Source organism: Neodiprion fabricii, chromosome 2, assembly GCF_021155785.1.
Source record: "Neodiprion fabricii isolate iyNeoFabr1 chromosome 2, iyNeoFabr1.1, whole genome shotgun sequence".
Lineage (NCBI taxonomy): Eukaryota > Metazoa > Arthropoda > Insecta > Hymenoptera > Diprionidae > Neodiprion > Neodiprion fabricii.
This window is the reverse complement of record NC_060240.1, coordinates 7,392,307-7,408,212: the sequence shown is the minus strand read 5'-3', so window position 1 is coordinate 7,408,212 and position 15,906 is coordinate 7,392,307. Positions and strand designations below refer to the sequence as shown.

The window sequence follows — 15,906 nt, the reverse complement described above, 5'->3', positions numbered from 1 at the left end:
TAAATAATAAGATCAAAGCGTTAGACTTAGGTTGCATTGGGATGGAATGCCTCATTATGTACATTCATATATAAGCATATATTATGTGCGTCACAATTATTATACTACCAGGCAAATTAAACCCGTAGAATTTAGGCTTGGAAGATTCCTAAAACCGAAATAAATCCTTTAGTACCAACAAATATACTGCATACTTTGAGGAAAATCTAGTGTCTCGATTTGCTAAAATGTGCGAAACTAACGGTACTTGAACTGAACCGTTCCGATGAAGAGGCCGCGTTCGATATTAAAATTCGAATTTGCATGAAGGCGATTGAATGACATTACTGGTTTAAAATTAAGACTGATTAATTGCTTTGAAAGCGTTTGAAATCCCAATTAAACGTAATTCGAATAAAATTAGAAAGTTTTATTCATAAATTCACGTTAAAAACGGAACCTCGCTAAGGAATTTCTCTACGTCATTTTGTAAGAAAAAAAAAACGGTTGTCATTTTCCTTGAGAAGTTTCGTTTGCGCCGTGAAATCGTCCAAAAATATACATACATACGTATGTTCTTGTTTTGCACAAATCGATCGGAATAATTTACATCATTATCATCATAGGATCTGAATCGATCACGAATACATCGTGAAAATTACGATCGTTTCTAAAATCGCAAAAAAAATCGGCACCCTGAATCAAAGGATTCGACAATAACGTATGTTGTACCGGTGTAAACGTGTAACGATAAATGTTAGGAAAAACGGAATAAGAAAAATAATTGAAAAAATATAATTGCGATCGTCTTTGCACCGGCCAGTCGTCGACGAAAAAAAGTGCGAAGAAACGGCGACGACAGCCGGCTTATATTACGAACGAACGATTTCTACGTATACCGAAGTCTGTAATCATCGGCGGAATGAGTCTGCGGCTTTTCTACCTCGAGTGTGAGTGAATTATTGTGTTATACAGGGTGTCCCGGAGCTAAGTGACTCCAGACTGATAGGGGTAATAGAGGGGGTCGAGCTGAGTAAATTAACCCGAAGAAAATGTGGTCTACAAAGTCGCGTTCGCGAGGTACGAGTGGTTAAAAAAAAATAATGGTTATGTAACGACTGGTTTTTGGGATACGATTTGACGTTGGAAATGCTTTCGGTTGAAATTTTTAAATTTCATTTCATTCGTCTTGTTTGCAAGCGTGCTCGACTACCGATGCGAAATATAAAGCTTTCAAATTTATACGAATTTCAAACGAAAATACTTACCTCTTGACGTGTTGAATTTTTGCCGATGATTTACAGTTTCGTTCAAAATATTTTTCAATATCAGGAGAAAATATTCACTAACCTTTCGCTGATTGTATCAAATAGGTGCTTGGTAAGTAAGACAATGAAAATAAATTATACTTTAGTCGGACACATAAATTGATGTTGCATTGCGTCGTTAATGAGAGCAGAAAAACAAAAACTGATTGCGATGAAAAATAATTGATTAGTTTTGGTTATTCTTACCTCACAATTTACTCAGCCTTACGACCGCCTCTATCAGTTTGCCCACTTTGTTTTCGAACACCATGTATATAACGAAACATACGTATTATTATAATATACATGTGTGATATACGCGGTTAAACTGGTGCGTTTGTGCCTATGAAACGCGCGTGTCGTATATCTATGTAATTTCTGTAAGTGCCGAGCGTTTTTACGTCCCGTTTTGTATGTACGTATGTATGTATTTATGTAGTACCTGCGTGAAAAAATATACAGTTATCCTCTTTCGAGACGATAGTGCGTGTAAACCAGCGTCAAGGACCCGTTTTGTGTAACCAAAGATTCGTAACGGCGTCCGTTTCATCATCGGCACAATGCGTAGTTGATATTGTAACGTTGCGATACCGAGGTGAAAACTGAGAGAAATTTTTAGTTCCAATTACCGCTCGATCCTTGACTATTTTCATTTTTTACCACAATCGACAAAATATAGTTCCAGGTAGAAAATGAAAATTAGTTTTACAGCTGTTACCGGAAAAGAAAAATTAATTGTGAGACACGTGTTCATGTTTTGAAAAATAGAATAGAATAGAATACGTTTACAGTGTTAATAAGTGAATAAATTTACGTGTACAGAAAATGATAGGAGAAGGAGTACAAATAAAATAGAAAATACGGAAAGAAAGGTAAAATATAGCTTACGGGCAACTTGGCTAAAATCAATAGGTTCAAGAATTTATCAGGCTACAAGACGATACGATGCAAAAAGTTCGTGCACTTAATGTTTGCAACGAATTATTCGTATCTGATACCGATTTCGCGAGAAGAGAGTTATGACGATGTTTTACAAGCAAGGACTTCGTTTCGTTTCGTTTCATGAAGATTTCTCGCCGATATTCAAGTAAAAAGAAATGCAGAATATGTTCGTTTCCTCCGATATTAGGGACAAGCTGATCGCTTGTTTTGATTCTAAGTCAAATGAGAAAGACTTTTTTTTTCCCCGTCGAATTTGAAGCTAGAGTAATTTTGAAGTTTTATTATTTTGAAACAGGTTGCCTAAATTTTCCTAAAACATTTCAAATTACTCCAGGTACTGTATAATTGAACGGTCATTTTTCGAAGAAAATCAACACCCTTTTTTCGGTTATTTGTTATTCATTACAAGCTACTTATCATCTGTGGTTGGATTAATTTATTTTTATTTTTTACTTGTTTTACTGAGAAATTTTTACTCCACCGCGGTGGAAGAAGAAACGTGGATTTACAGAGAGTTAGCTTATAGTTTCACTTTGATATTTTGATCACACCGTTCTCGTTCTCGAAAAAATGAGCGTAGAAGAAGAAAAAAAAAAAAGAAAGAAAAAACGGAACATCTCGACGCACGACGTGTTTTGCATATGAAAAGGAGTTCGATATTCCGAAACAGCGACTGATCACTTCTCCGAACAAGCACTCGGAACGAGTTCCATGCTTTCTAGAAAAATAAAATGGTGTTTTATCAATTAACACATTCCGCAAAGTTGTAAAAATTATTTTTACGTTTGTCGAAAGATTGAAATATTCATATTCAAGAATACCGCAGGCTTATAAAATTTATTACCCTTGTTCCCCGTGGTACAGCCTTAGAATAAATATAAATTCTTGTTGAAATGGAGTTTACAAAAGAATAAAAATAAATGTTTTAACGTGATCCAGTTTTTCTTCCTGTCAAAAATCATCGCGGATAACTCGTCTTGTTGGATGAAATTACAGTCGAAATTGAAAATATGGCGAGAGATCCGTTCGAAAGCTGTTACCAAAATCGATCGGGCAGAATTCGATCGAAACGTCACGTCGACGTTGACGTTGAAACGAATTTTAAACTCACGAACATCGGCTGTGAATAAACGACGATTGATAATTTCAGACAAATGACGTGGCTGCGATTAACCCGAGTGTCGGACTTAGATCAATGGTTCGTCGTTGGTGTAAAAAGCGCCTGTTTAATTCACCCCGAAATCGTTTGCGGAGAGATTTATATGCCGTGCGTGTGAAATAATTACCGCGAGTATAACGAATAACGGAGCGTAAAAAAGTGTCACTGTACAATCATATCCCAGGATGTTTGCCGTTTAATAAAATCGCCGTCGCGGCACAAAAGTTGTAGGTATTTTATATATGTATACGCGAAGGTAAACGGTCTTTGTGCACGGAATCGTGCTTGCGAGCCGATAAATTCGAGTGAAAAAAGCTTCTTCTCCATTTAAACGAACACGTTCACTTTCCATGAACTAAGCGCTCGTTCGTTTCATTCCGAAGCTGCGGATGATGGCCGTATATATACTCGTGTGTTAAGGATATTGTACCTACTTGGGACGTACAGTCGGGTTAAAAATTCTATGAGACATGGGATCGAGAGAATGGTACTTTTATCTAAAAATGTCATCGTGGTTGAGAAAATATTTGAAAACCATGAATTTCAACTGTAAACATATGAATCGCATTATTCTAGCAATTTTCCGTACAAAAATCAATATCGCTTGTCCTATTTCGATGAACAATATCTCTGATTATTCGTAAATCACAAAATCATCTGAGATAGATTTTCCATTGTAATGATGCATTTCAATTTCATTGTTTGTAAAATTCAACGATTCGAAATTTTGAATATTTTTCATCAACCGATGAGACGAAAGAAAATATTTCCTCCGGACGATTCGTAGGATATATTAATTGATAAATTATTGTTAGGATATTTTTCGTTGCAATCGGACGAAGTATATTCGATTTTCGGTGAAGAGGCAATAAAACAATGCACGGAATAACAAGTCGAAATTTAGTCTCTTAAAAGTTTCTTTTCCACTTTCCAGGGGGAGTTTTTCTATCAGGTAAATACGGTCAATATTGTTTCTGTTTTTTTAATTCATTTTCAACCTGACTGTAGGTCTGGTGCATCCTTAGATAGGCGGCATTCCATTTCGTTCCATTCCACGTATCGAACGCAGTGGCTCTTTTTGAGATCCTCAGATTCTCTCGTTTCTTCCTCTTGAATTATACCGTCGTGCATATTGCACGAAATTGCAATCCTAGGTCAGTTAACGTGCGTGTCTAGTACGTAATGACCATGTGTCCAAGTGTAATTATTAAATCCATCTATATTTAAATTTTTAACTCGCACGCGATCGTCTTCACGCAACGAACAGCGATTCAAGTTTATACAAAAACAGCATTCAAGGAATGTGTAGCTATAAAGCAAGATGGGAAAGAAAAATTGTTTCACAATTGTTTCAGACAGGAAAAGTCATTTTATGAACGAGCGAATGAATCGTTTATAAATTGACAGGTTGTGAGAAAAAAAAAAGACTTCTCATCAATCTTTGTATATTGTGCCAATTTTGAATCGAAACTCTGAGAGGGTAGAATTTTCAATAATTTTACAAACCGAGTATTTTATCATACTCGAGGGAAATTTTCAACATGTTGCATTCACTTCTAAACGTTTTCTCGAAACTGTTGTGGAATATTTTTCTAAAACTTGACTTAGAGAATCTCTCCGAGAGATGTTGAAAAAAACTGAAATTCTTGTTACTACAATAATTGCGAGAAAGCAGTGATGGCGAAAATTTTTATTGAATGGCTGCAATTTAAGTGAGAATTCTCGCAGACGAGAGAACACGTCAAATAGATCATATCTCATTGAAGAAAGTAGCTCGCCCGGTATTATAGGTTTCAAAAAAATTCATTTACCACATTTTTTTATCATACATAATTATATATAATAATTTAAATATCGTCTAATTTTCCAATTCTAGATTCATTATTTGCTGTGGATTATAAACAACAACAAAAAATCTCATACATCTATGATATTAATGATATTACACGTAACGAAAAATGCAGAGCAATTACACTCGTAATGAATGCGAGTCGATTTTTCTTCCGCGAAGGAAAAAAAAAAAAAAAGAAGGAAATAACGAACGTGTGGAAGAAAAAGACTAAAAATACTAGACTAATTACAGCGTGCTTATAAGGATATATGCTATATACCGGTTTCGATCTTGTTTTTGAGACGTCATTACGTACATCGCACCGAGAGAAATTTTTAGTTCCAATTACCGCTCGGTCCTTGACTATTTTCATTTTTTACCACAATCGACAAAATATAGTTCTAGGTAGAAAGTGAAAATTAGTTTTCCAGCTGTTGCCGGAAAGTCTAGTGTCCGTTACTATTCTTTCTCATTACGATCGCTGTTGCTGTATTGTGCAACAATAAATTGACGTTAAAGCCTTGTTTAACTAAAAAAGTAGAGTAAACCTCATAAACTGATTCAGCGTTTCAACAACCAAAAGAGGATCGACGATAGTGCAAAATGGTAAGGCGTGCCTCGTTTTTCGTAATTCCAAAAACATTCAAACAGTTTTTTAACGATACCTGTTTCACCGAATTTTTCTAGTTACCGTAATAAATGAGATTTTTCTCAGTGGCATATTCCTATAACATTATACAATTAAACAATAATGTAATAGATATATTTTACACAAGCCGGCGGCGAATGCACGGAAAACGAGATACGTGATATTATGCTCTCTGAGAAAACGTTTGAAAGGTAATATGAATTGTCGAATGGTTATTAATAATATACGTCATCGCGCGAAGAAGCCGCATCAGCAGCACGCCGTAACTTGCAGCCGGTGTAAATTTGATACCTCGCGATTATCTACGGCATAGATGCGCGTGTGTAGAAATTTCTTTCTTTCTTTGCGAGAGCGAGTTTATTCATACGAGGCTACAGATCCGATGCAGGGTATCTTATAGGCGTGCGTAGAAGCGAGGGAGTCGTTCATCCGCAACGAGTCGGAAAGTTTTGCTAGGCTATAAACGGCCGGTGGAAAAAAAAAAATCGAGGTAGCAAATTGAGTGGAAGTAGAAAAGAAAATGGATTGAAAAAAAAAAAGAAAAAAAAACACCACTCGATTTACGACACGAAATGATTTATCGACTAAACATACAGGTATAATGCGATTTAATTATACGCACACTCGCACACATACACAATGTACAATGTATGTATTATCACGCTTAGGTTACGGTTTTCTTATGTTCGTTCTAGCCGCGGTATCAGTGAATATTTCTTCTTTTTTTTTTTTTTCTTTTTCTATCAACGCTGGAATTATTCATAGGTACTTGAACGAATTTGAAATTTTTCATTTACTCCGATCTTCTGTTCTGAAATTATAACATACGCAATATATGGTTTGGAAGCGGATCTTACGTTTTGCGTCATGATTTTCTTCTATCAACTAATTGCGTATCGTTACACAGTTTATATAATAGAAAAATAAAAATTTTCCCACGGTGATTATTGCACGTAACGCGTCGACAGATTGATATAAATGTAAAGAAAACAGTGCGAAAGTTGTAAATTTCTTTTGCGTTTACGGTGAGCTTATTTATTTTTTTTTTTTTAAGAATTCAGCTGTTAATAATCGCTTAAAATTTCTGTCAAATTTTTTTACATTTGTGTGGAAATTTTTTTTTCAACAGATTCAACAGATGTCTACGATAAAAGTCATGGATTACTGTAATCTGAGTATAAGTAATTGTTATTGCGCAATTATACCTTGTAAGCATCGAATCGATCTGGTCAATGAATATTATCGCAACGATTATATCAGGTAAATATATCTGTGCGAAAACCTGTTCGTTTCAAATGATGGATAAAAAAAAAACGAAAGAAACATTAGAAATTTACGATAAACATTGTAAGATATTTATCGATCATATTATCTGTGTGCATTTTTTGTTTTTTTTTTCTTTTTTTTCATTTACATAATAATTTATTATAATGGAACCTACACGATTCTCGGTCGCGGGTCGCAACGAGATTCTCTTACACAATATATCGTTGTAAATTATATATACCCACCTGCTTGAATGAAAGTAAAAGTCTAAAGGACGATAAATTTACACGGACCACCGCGAATACGAGGGTTTGCATTTAAGTGGGTGGAAACAGATGTAACGCATTTCGTATGCTAATGACGCTGATCGACGCTGGACGTCGCTTGAATTCTTGATTTTATACGACGACGCCAAGAAGGGAACGCGTCGGCATCCCGCCGAGTATGCCACTGCGGTAATTCAGGATTGCATTGTACTTTGTGGTTGCAGATTTTTTAACTCACGATTATTCCCACGATTCCGACGTCCTAAGTTTTTCAGCAAAAGTAATATCGGACGCAAAATACGATTGGAAACCGAAATTTGGAGTGTGAATTGGAACAATTATCTCACTAGGTTCTTACTTCGCAATTTGCTGGTATAGTTTGAAATAATTCAATTTCACACGGTTTTCGGATGTTCTGGGAATTTTCAATTCTTCGGTCTGTCAATTCTGCACAATATTATATTATCGAACGTGAGGATACGTGTGGAATTGAACTGCAGGCAGCTTATACTTTCTTACCGTTTGCTTTTGCTTTCGGGGCTAACTGAATTCGACAAATTGATAAATTGGACGAATTCAAAAGAAATCCAAGTCGGAAGAAGTCAAATTAAACTGAATTTATTCGAATCAAATCGAAGAAAAAAATCAGAAGATTCGAAATAAAACGAAAGAAACGAAACGCGATCAAACCAAATTAAACGGAAATATGTCAAATCATGTCAGATCGAACCTAAACTGAATCGAACCAAATAAAATTAAACTCAAACCGAATCGAACCAAATCAAGCTATTGAAATTTAATTGAAAAAAAATGATCCCAACCAAATCAAGTCAAATCAAGTTGCATAAAATCGAATCAAATCTAAACCGAATCGAACCAAATCCAGCATAGAGATCATACTTCAAATTAAAAAAAAAAAAAAACGGAACGCAACGAAATCCAGTCAAATCAAGTTGCATCAAATTAAGTCATATCAGATGAAATCAAACTTAAACCGAGGCGAACCAAATCAAGCGTAGAGATAAATCATTTGAAGTGAAAAAACGAAGCGTAGCCTAACCTTGCCGAATCCAATCGACTCAATATTTCGAGTCGAACTATCACAGCGCTTGTCTCAAAACCGAGTCTAACGAAGCCGCGTGAAAACATAAGAAATCAAACGAGATCGAAGAAATCGAGTAAAACCGACGGGTTCGTTACCGTTCGAAATAAAAGCCGAGGAAACCGTGCAAGCAAAATCAGTTGGAACGAAATGAAACCAAAGGGAATTGCCTGCTCTGAAATTGCGCGGATCCGTATTTTCAACAGCTTGTCCCGTAACGCACAAAGCGTTTGTAAATCGCACGCGTGACTGCGTTACCGTTGTTCTCCGAACACGCGTGCACGCGAGTGCGAGCGTATATCGAGATACACGCGCGTCAAACCGCGGCACATTAATTTCCGGTTTCTTAAATACCGGTTTCCTGACTCGCGTGCGCTCGCTCGGTCATGCGCTTAAAGTGCCTATGCAGACGCGTATTAAAGTCAGGCAAGCCTGCCGCAGATTTGCCCGGAAATTGCAGTGAAACCCCCAGCCGCAATACGGATCCGACAAAGTAGGCGTTTAAGCTGATAATCGACGGTTTTACTCTTGCGGTAAACGTCAGTTCGCCTCGTGATTATTTATACCGATCTCTGGCTTCATTTGCCTCGATATATTTCACCCGGCGAGCGAGAACAACACCGGCTATTGTCTTCGTACAACGTGTAATGTAGTTGAAAAGGCACGGGTGTGTGTGTGTGTGTCGCGGTTTCGCAAATGTGAGAATATTCACACCGCGGAAATATTTGCGCAACGAAAAGAAAAAAAAAAAAAAAAAAGAAGAAATGACCGCCACGCCCATGAAGGAAGATTTATTATCCACACCCTATTTTTCTTTCGGTCTGTTGCATGTATTAAAAATGCAAATTTAACACTCATGGATTCTTCATTGTTTCAAATATTTTACGCTGTAACGCCAACAAATTTTTTTTTTTTTTTTTTTTTTTTACACTCCGTCTCCCTTTCACTCGAGATATCAGAGGAATACGCAATTTTTACGAAACAGCGCTACGAAATATCGAAAGGAAATTTTTTGGGCAGAAAACTGAGCGGCCGAATTTGCGGTAATATTTTATCGATCGTCGCTTTGATTTCGTCCTATGCAAAATGTGGATCATATTTTTTTATACGTCAATTGAGGATGTAAATAAAATCTGGAACTGTAGATACAACGAAATTTATTGTGGCTTTTTTTTTTTAATTCCTTTTCTTGTTTTTGCACATAATTTTTGGCTCTTGACCTGCGCTTTAGAAATTTCTCTATTCAAGGTAAATTGTGTTGTACTTTTTCTTTCTTTTCTCTTTTCGAATATCCTACTTGAATGAATACGTTATCAATGAAAGAATCATCGTTATATTAGAGAAATCGGATATGGTAGTTTGGCAATAAATAATCATTCGAAAATAATGACAAATATTTAATATTGTAGGAGCAAAATAATTATTTTCGAACTTGCCTCGTAGAACGATCTTTCGTCACGTCTTCGGAGCAAATTTTTAAAAACATCTACGCCAAATTTACTATCCACGTTCCAATTCTTCAACTACATATTACATGAGATTTTGAATATATCATTCATTTTTTATGAATGGTTGTACCAGTTGTTAAATGTCAAGGAATGCCACGAAATTTGAGAATAATTCACGACTATAACGAGAAGTTATTTTATGTATTTTATACTTTTGCAAAAAGAAAGGTTAGAGAGAAAAAATTGATGAAACTTAAAATATTAGTGGGGGGGAAAATGACTTGTGTATAAACATTCTCAATGCAGGTGCATTTTTATCGTTTATTTATTTATCTTACGGTAGATCCGTGCGACAGTTTAAAACGTCGGTCTGGTTTCACTTGAACGCGTCGATCCACTTGTTACAATTTCCTCGCAAAACGAGGATGATCCGATAAATGTGGGGCAACGTCAGGAGGAGGGTAGATAATTTGAATTCCTTGATGTTTGCCGTTACGGAGCGACGAGGCAATTTCCGGCTTGGCCCGTGTGCGGATTTTTCTTTGCTAACATTACGCGCAGGATTCTGCACGCATGGCTGAACGATATTCTAAATAACAAATCGCGGTGCAGTCCATCATTTACGAATGCGAATGTATATGTATTCTACCTGTCTGTGTGCATCCGTGCCGTTTACTTTTTTATCTCTTCCTTGCACCCATACGGTACTTGCAGCGCTACGTTTCTAGTTTGAAAAATGAATAACGACAAGTAGGTGAATCGAGGCGAAGGTGTAATTTATTCGCGATATTAAACGACGCGCGGCTGAAGATATCTCGTACCTTCGTATCTGGGCTAACTTGTGTGTGACGTTCGCGGGTATGCGTTAATTATACATACAAATCGTGGAAAGGATAAAAATTTATAATAATGTATACAACTGCGGAAATTTTTTTAATTTCCCGTTCCTCTGTTTACAGAGAAAAAAGGAAGTTATCGGAATCATTCCGGAAATGAAAAGTTGCGTTTTCGCTAGATTTTCACGTTTTCTAGTTTAGAGAATCACGTCCAATCATTTCCAGACGGACGTCTTTGTGTATGTCTGTACGTACAATTATTTCAATTATCACGCTCGGTTTGCGCACGGATTCCAGAGAAAGAGTGTAATCGCGATTTGTTTTATTTTTTTCATTTATTTTTTCATTGCCAATTGTACTTCAGTTGTCGGTACAACACTTTGTTGTAATTATTACGGTTCGACAGAATTCAACGTGGCTATGAGACAATTTAGAATGCACCGAGAGGTAAATATATAGGGGAATTTTCTCAAACCCTCGACCGTCGCGCAATTAGAAATAGTCGCGTGACACGAGCGTTGCCAATTTGTCACGTCTCACGGTTCTGCAGCAATTTAAGAGAAGAATTAGCAAAGGTTGTAAGTGTGATTTGTTTCGAACACATTTTTCGGTTTAAAAATGATTAACCCAGCCACACGAGTATATTTTATTAGAAATTATTTATTATTAGAAACTATATATTTTATATACATATATATATATATATATATATGTATAGTTTCTGAAAAAAAAATTTGCTTGAAAAAAAATCGCATACCCGAAATTTTTTAACTCTCCTTCTTTAATTGATCAGTCGCCAGCAATATTTCTTTAAAGTATGTCTTCCACAATTTTACAGATGAAAAGAACGTTGAGCAATTTTTCATCCGTATAATCCTATACTGGCACTAGAAATTGTGCCAGTTTTTATGAAGAATCTCCTGAGATTTTTCGATCTGTTGATTATTGTTTTCTCATTTAAATACACGGTTGACGGTTGATCGACACACTTTTTTCCACTTCGATATTTTCAACGTTAATTAACTTCGAAATCGAACGAATATCGAAAAACTCATACGTTCGAACGAAAAGAATTATGTGTACAAAGGAATATACCATATATATCAATGTTTGTGAGATTTTCCAAAATTTAGAGTCTTTTCTATCTTCAATACGTTTTATTTTCTGAGAAACAACTTTTTCGGCGAGCGTGTTAATTTACTCGGCTTGTTTCTAAATTATTAGTAATAATGTGATTGTCATTTTATTATTATATGAACTGCTACGAAAAGTTCATAAACGATAAAATTGGTGGGCAAAAAATGAACAAAAAAATCGTCACGTTTTTATTGATGCCGTTATATCAACGCGTGTCTCTTGAATGGTCTTTGGTAAGGTAAGAAGTTGAATTGAAACGTTAAATCATCATTGAAAAAGCGTCGGAACACAGGTATATATAACATACTTAACCGTACAACCGAGCTGCTGTACTTTGAATTTTCTTGTTTTTTTCTTCTTTTTTTTTTTACCCGTACAATAATTAATTCGTCGCGGTACAAATACGTGTCTGTGTGTATGTAACGTGTTGTAATGTTATTCACAGTATTAGACTTAAAATATATGCAAAGTTAGATCTGCGATCGGGACGGATTTACGATGTTCGGTACATGTAATACTTTGCAAGCTTTGCAAAATCTCTAAACTTTATTAACTTTTTACATCAGTTGAAAATTTTAAGCCTATTCAAAAATGTACAAGTTTTTTTTTTTTTTTTAAAGAGTTTTCTTGAACTTTGAAATTCAAAACTAATCTACAAGCTTTTCCAAATATTCGAATTCTGCAAGTATCAAATGTTCTCCGCCAGAAACATTTTTCGAAATAAACTTCTATAAAATCTTACGATCTCTTCCACTTTCTTTTACATTACAATTATTCAGAGTTTCGGAACGTGTGCATTCTCTAATAAATTGGAAAGTAATTTAAAGAACTTTTCAACACATTTGTTTGCGATTTTTTTGCCGTTTCTGATAGTATACCTATAGATTTTCAATATTCGAGAGTAATTATTGCGATACGATGTAAATTGCTATTGTTAAAAACAAATTGATTGAAAAAAATCGTAAAAATTGAAGGATTAATTCATTTCCGAAAAAGTTACCCCTCCACATGTATAAATGTTTTACATATATTACAAGTTTTTCGAGTCGCTGATTACGAATCTGAAATTGGATATCAGTAATTCAAAATGGCCGATCCAATATTGCGAACGAAAATTTCAAATTCGATCGAATCTGGCGAACAAAAACTGCTCTGGGGTTTTCGGGGTCGCTGATTACGAATCTGAAACCAGATTCTGAAAATTCAGTACAGCGAATCCAATCAGCGACCTCAATAAACCCTCCATATTGGATCCGTCGACTTGAATTTTTTAAATTTGATATCAGATTCGTAATCAATGATTCGAAAAACCACGTAATACTTATCTTGTTACAGAAGTTGACTCGGCACAATAACGTGCGACTCGAAGGGTTGACAATCTCGTTCTATACACAATTCTAAACAAAATGAAAAAAAAAAAGAAAAAAAAATTCATTTAACGCGAAATAAAGAAATGGCACGTATCCTACGAATTTACTATTCCTATTTCGTAGAATCCGTGTCATTTCTTTATTTCCGCATCAAATGAAAATGTCTCGGAATCCTTTCCTTCAAAACCGTGCATGGAACGAGGCTGTTGAGCCCCTTTTCGCGTTTGAAATACGTGGACTTTGATGTTTGACTCGGGGCAATCGCATCGCCGTCGCCGTGCCGTGCCTTTCGCAAGATCACCTCGGGCGATTCGTAAGAGCAACGTGCGCTGCAGCAATGCTGCTCTTTTACCTTGGCCGTCACGGCGCCTACGCTTCGCCAACGTCGCGACGCGTTTGTACGTTACAGGTATACACGCGCCTCTGTATCCAAACAGTTCACGAGCAATTATTTACGACATCCTTAATCAGGGATTTATTACACGCATGTACGCACCGACGATGTCGGATCCTTGACTGATGATATTTATTTAAAAAAAAATCTCGCAGCCTTTTCAGAGAAAATATATGTTACTGCCGGTGACTCTTTGTTCCGACCGAAATTCCTTGGGGGATAAAAATTTATAGCAAATTTGTTGGGGATTTCGGTATGCTTCTTATGTATCTATGTTTACGAGTAAACAGTTTCATGCTGAACACCTTTAGACCTGTACTTTAGAATCTTATGATTCGGAAGAATTGAGAATGATAATTAATATCTAATCGACGAATTTTTACGAATATTTTTTTTCGGTTCTAGATACACACGTTCGCAGGGATTTTAAAGAAATGCTAAAACGGATCCGTGCCAATTCATCTTCGTTACTTATAATCTGATATTGTACAGAAATTAATTATTATTTCGCTACTTGTAGATTTGTTATTCTTCCGAAAAATTATCCGTGCTGAAATCATTCGAAGCTAATTTTGCCAAGTGTTTAGAACAAAGTCGTTAGAGTTTCATAGGAAACTCGAAGAAACCGGCTTTGACAATATGCGTATTGTTCGGATGAATTTCTATAAAACAACCAGAGGATTCGCATTCGTTTTTTCTCCAGTTCTTACAGGACCTCGTGACAACGCAAACTGCACATATCTTTCTCTCTCTTTCGCGCGAAAACAAAGCATTCGAAAATGACACGTTCAATATATCCGTTCGCAAGAATCGGGGCCATTAAATTGATGGAAAAAATTGACCGTTCAGGTCCAGAATACCGAACATCAAACACCCGTCGCACGAGGTGTAAATTTTATTACGTACGTAAAGGTTCACGGACGAAAGAATTGAGCCAAGCGGTGAACGCGAAGGAAAACCTATCGCGCGTTCACGCGAGCCTCTCGAAGACCCGAAGAGGCAGAGCGTGTCTTGAAAAATGGCGGTCCTGGAGGGACGACGACGTCAGTTCGAATGCCTGCACTGCGTGTTACCTGCGTGCGACCGAACGAATGCGTATAATACCCGCCCGGGTCAACGGCTTCCATGTCCTCGAGGCCCGTGCATGCGCCGTGTATTATAAGGTTGGTGCGCGGAGCGCCGAAGCTACTTGCGAGTGCGTTGTTACACGCCTGGACGTCTGCGCGAGTGCGGTCCTTGTACGCGACGGCGATTAGACGACGAGAAAATTGGGGGGGGGGGAGAAAAATGGATGTTAGGAAAGGTTGAAATTCAGGGCGGCGATGTCACGTAATCATCACTGAAAATGCACTGAAATGAACAAAGTTCAGACACACAACGGCGAGGATTCCGTGAAACTTGGCGTTTAACGGCTGAAGATAAGCCGCCTAAGCTACACGTTTCAAATTCTGTACAGCAACGCGGAATGTAGCTTTCTGTGGAAGATTAGTTTCCGTGTGAATTGTTGGAGGAGTGTAGTTTCCGTGTAGTTTGCCATCCGGGAGATGGGCAACCGAAGCCGTACTTCGAATACGTAGAAATGCAAGATGTGGCTTTTTGCGAAAATGTAGTTTTCGCGTAGCTCTTTGAGAAATTGTAGTTTCTCTGTAGCTTTCTGCGGAATCTTAGCTTATGGCCAGCAGATAGGCGACTGAGGACAAACTTCGAATAGGTAGCGGTGTGAGATGTAGCTTTTTGTGAGGATGTAATTTTCGCGTAGCTTTCTGGAATATTGTAATTTTTTTTTTTTTTTGTTGTTTTTTAACCAGCGGATAGACAACCGGGAGTACATTTTTTCATATGTACCAATGGAAGATGTAGCTTCTTTGGACAATGAAGTTTCAGTTTAGCTGTCTGCAAAATTGTAATTTTTACGCAGTTTTTTTCCCAACGGATAGGTAATCTACGCCAAATTTATAATTTGTGCAATACAAAATGTAGCTTCCTATATACTGAAAAATGCTGCCTATCTGCCGGTGTCGCATGGCTATTGTTATAGAAAAATTTTTATATTAAAAGCCGGCCGTATATTTTTTTCTTTCGACAATAGATTTTTTACACGCGTGCAAATGAATAAAATACGTTTACACTTATTGCATCTGCGTGTATATATTTCACGAATTGCAGCTACACCACGCGTGTAAGATTCTATACTTTTAAACGACACCAGATGAATCAAAC

The 15,906-nt window shown here is 36.7% G+C and overlaps 1 protein-coding gene across 2 annotated transcripts in view; it reads left to right on the top strand.

Moving 5' to 3' along the window:
• The window catches only part of LOC124174714, a 54,158-nt gene that overhangs the window by 13,981 nt on the left and 24,271 nt on the right, over window positions 1-15,906 (top strand). The gene's annotated exons all lie outside the window — the stretch shown is intronic.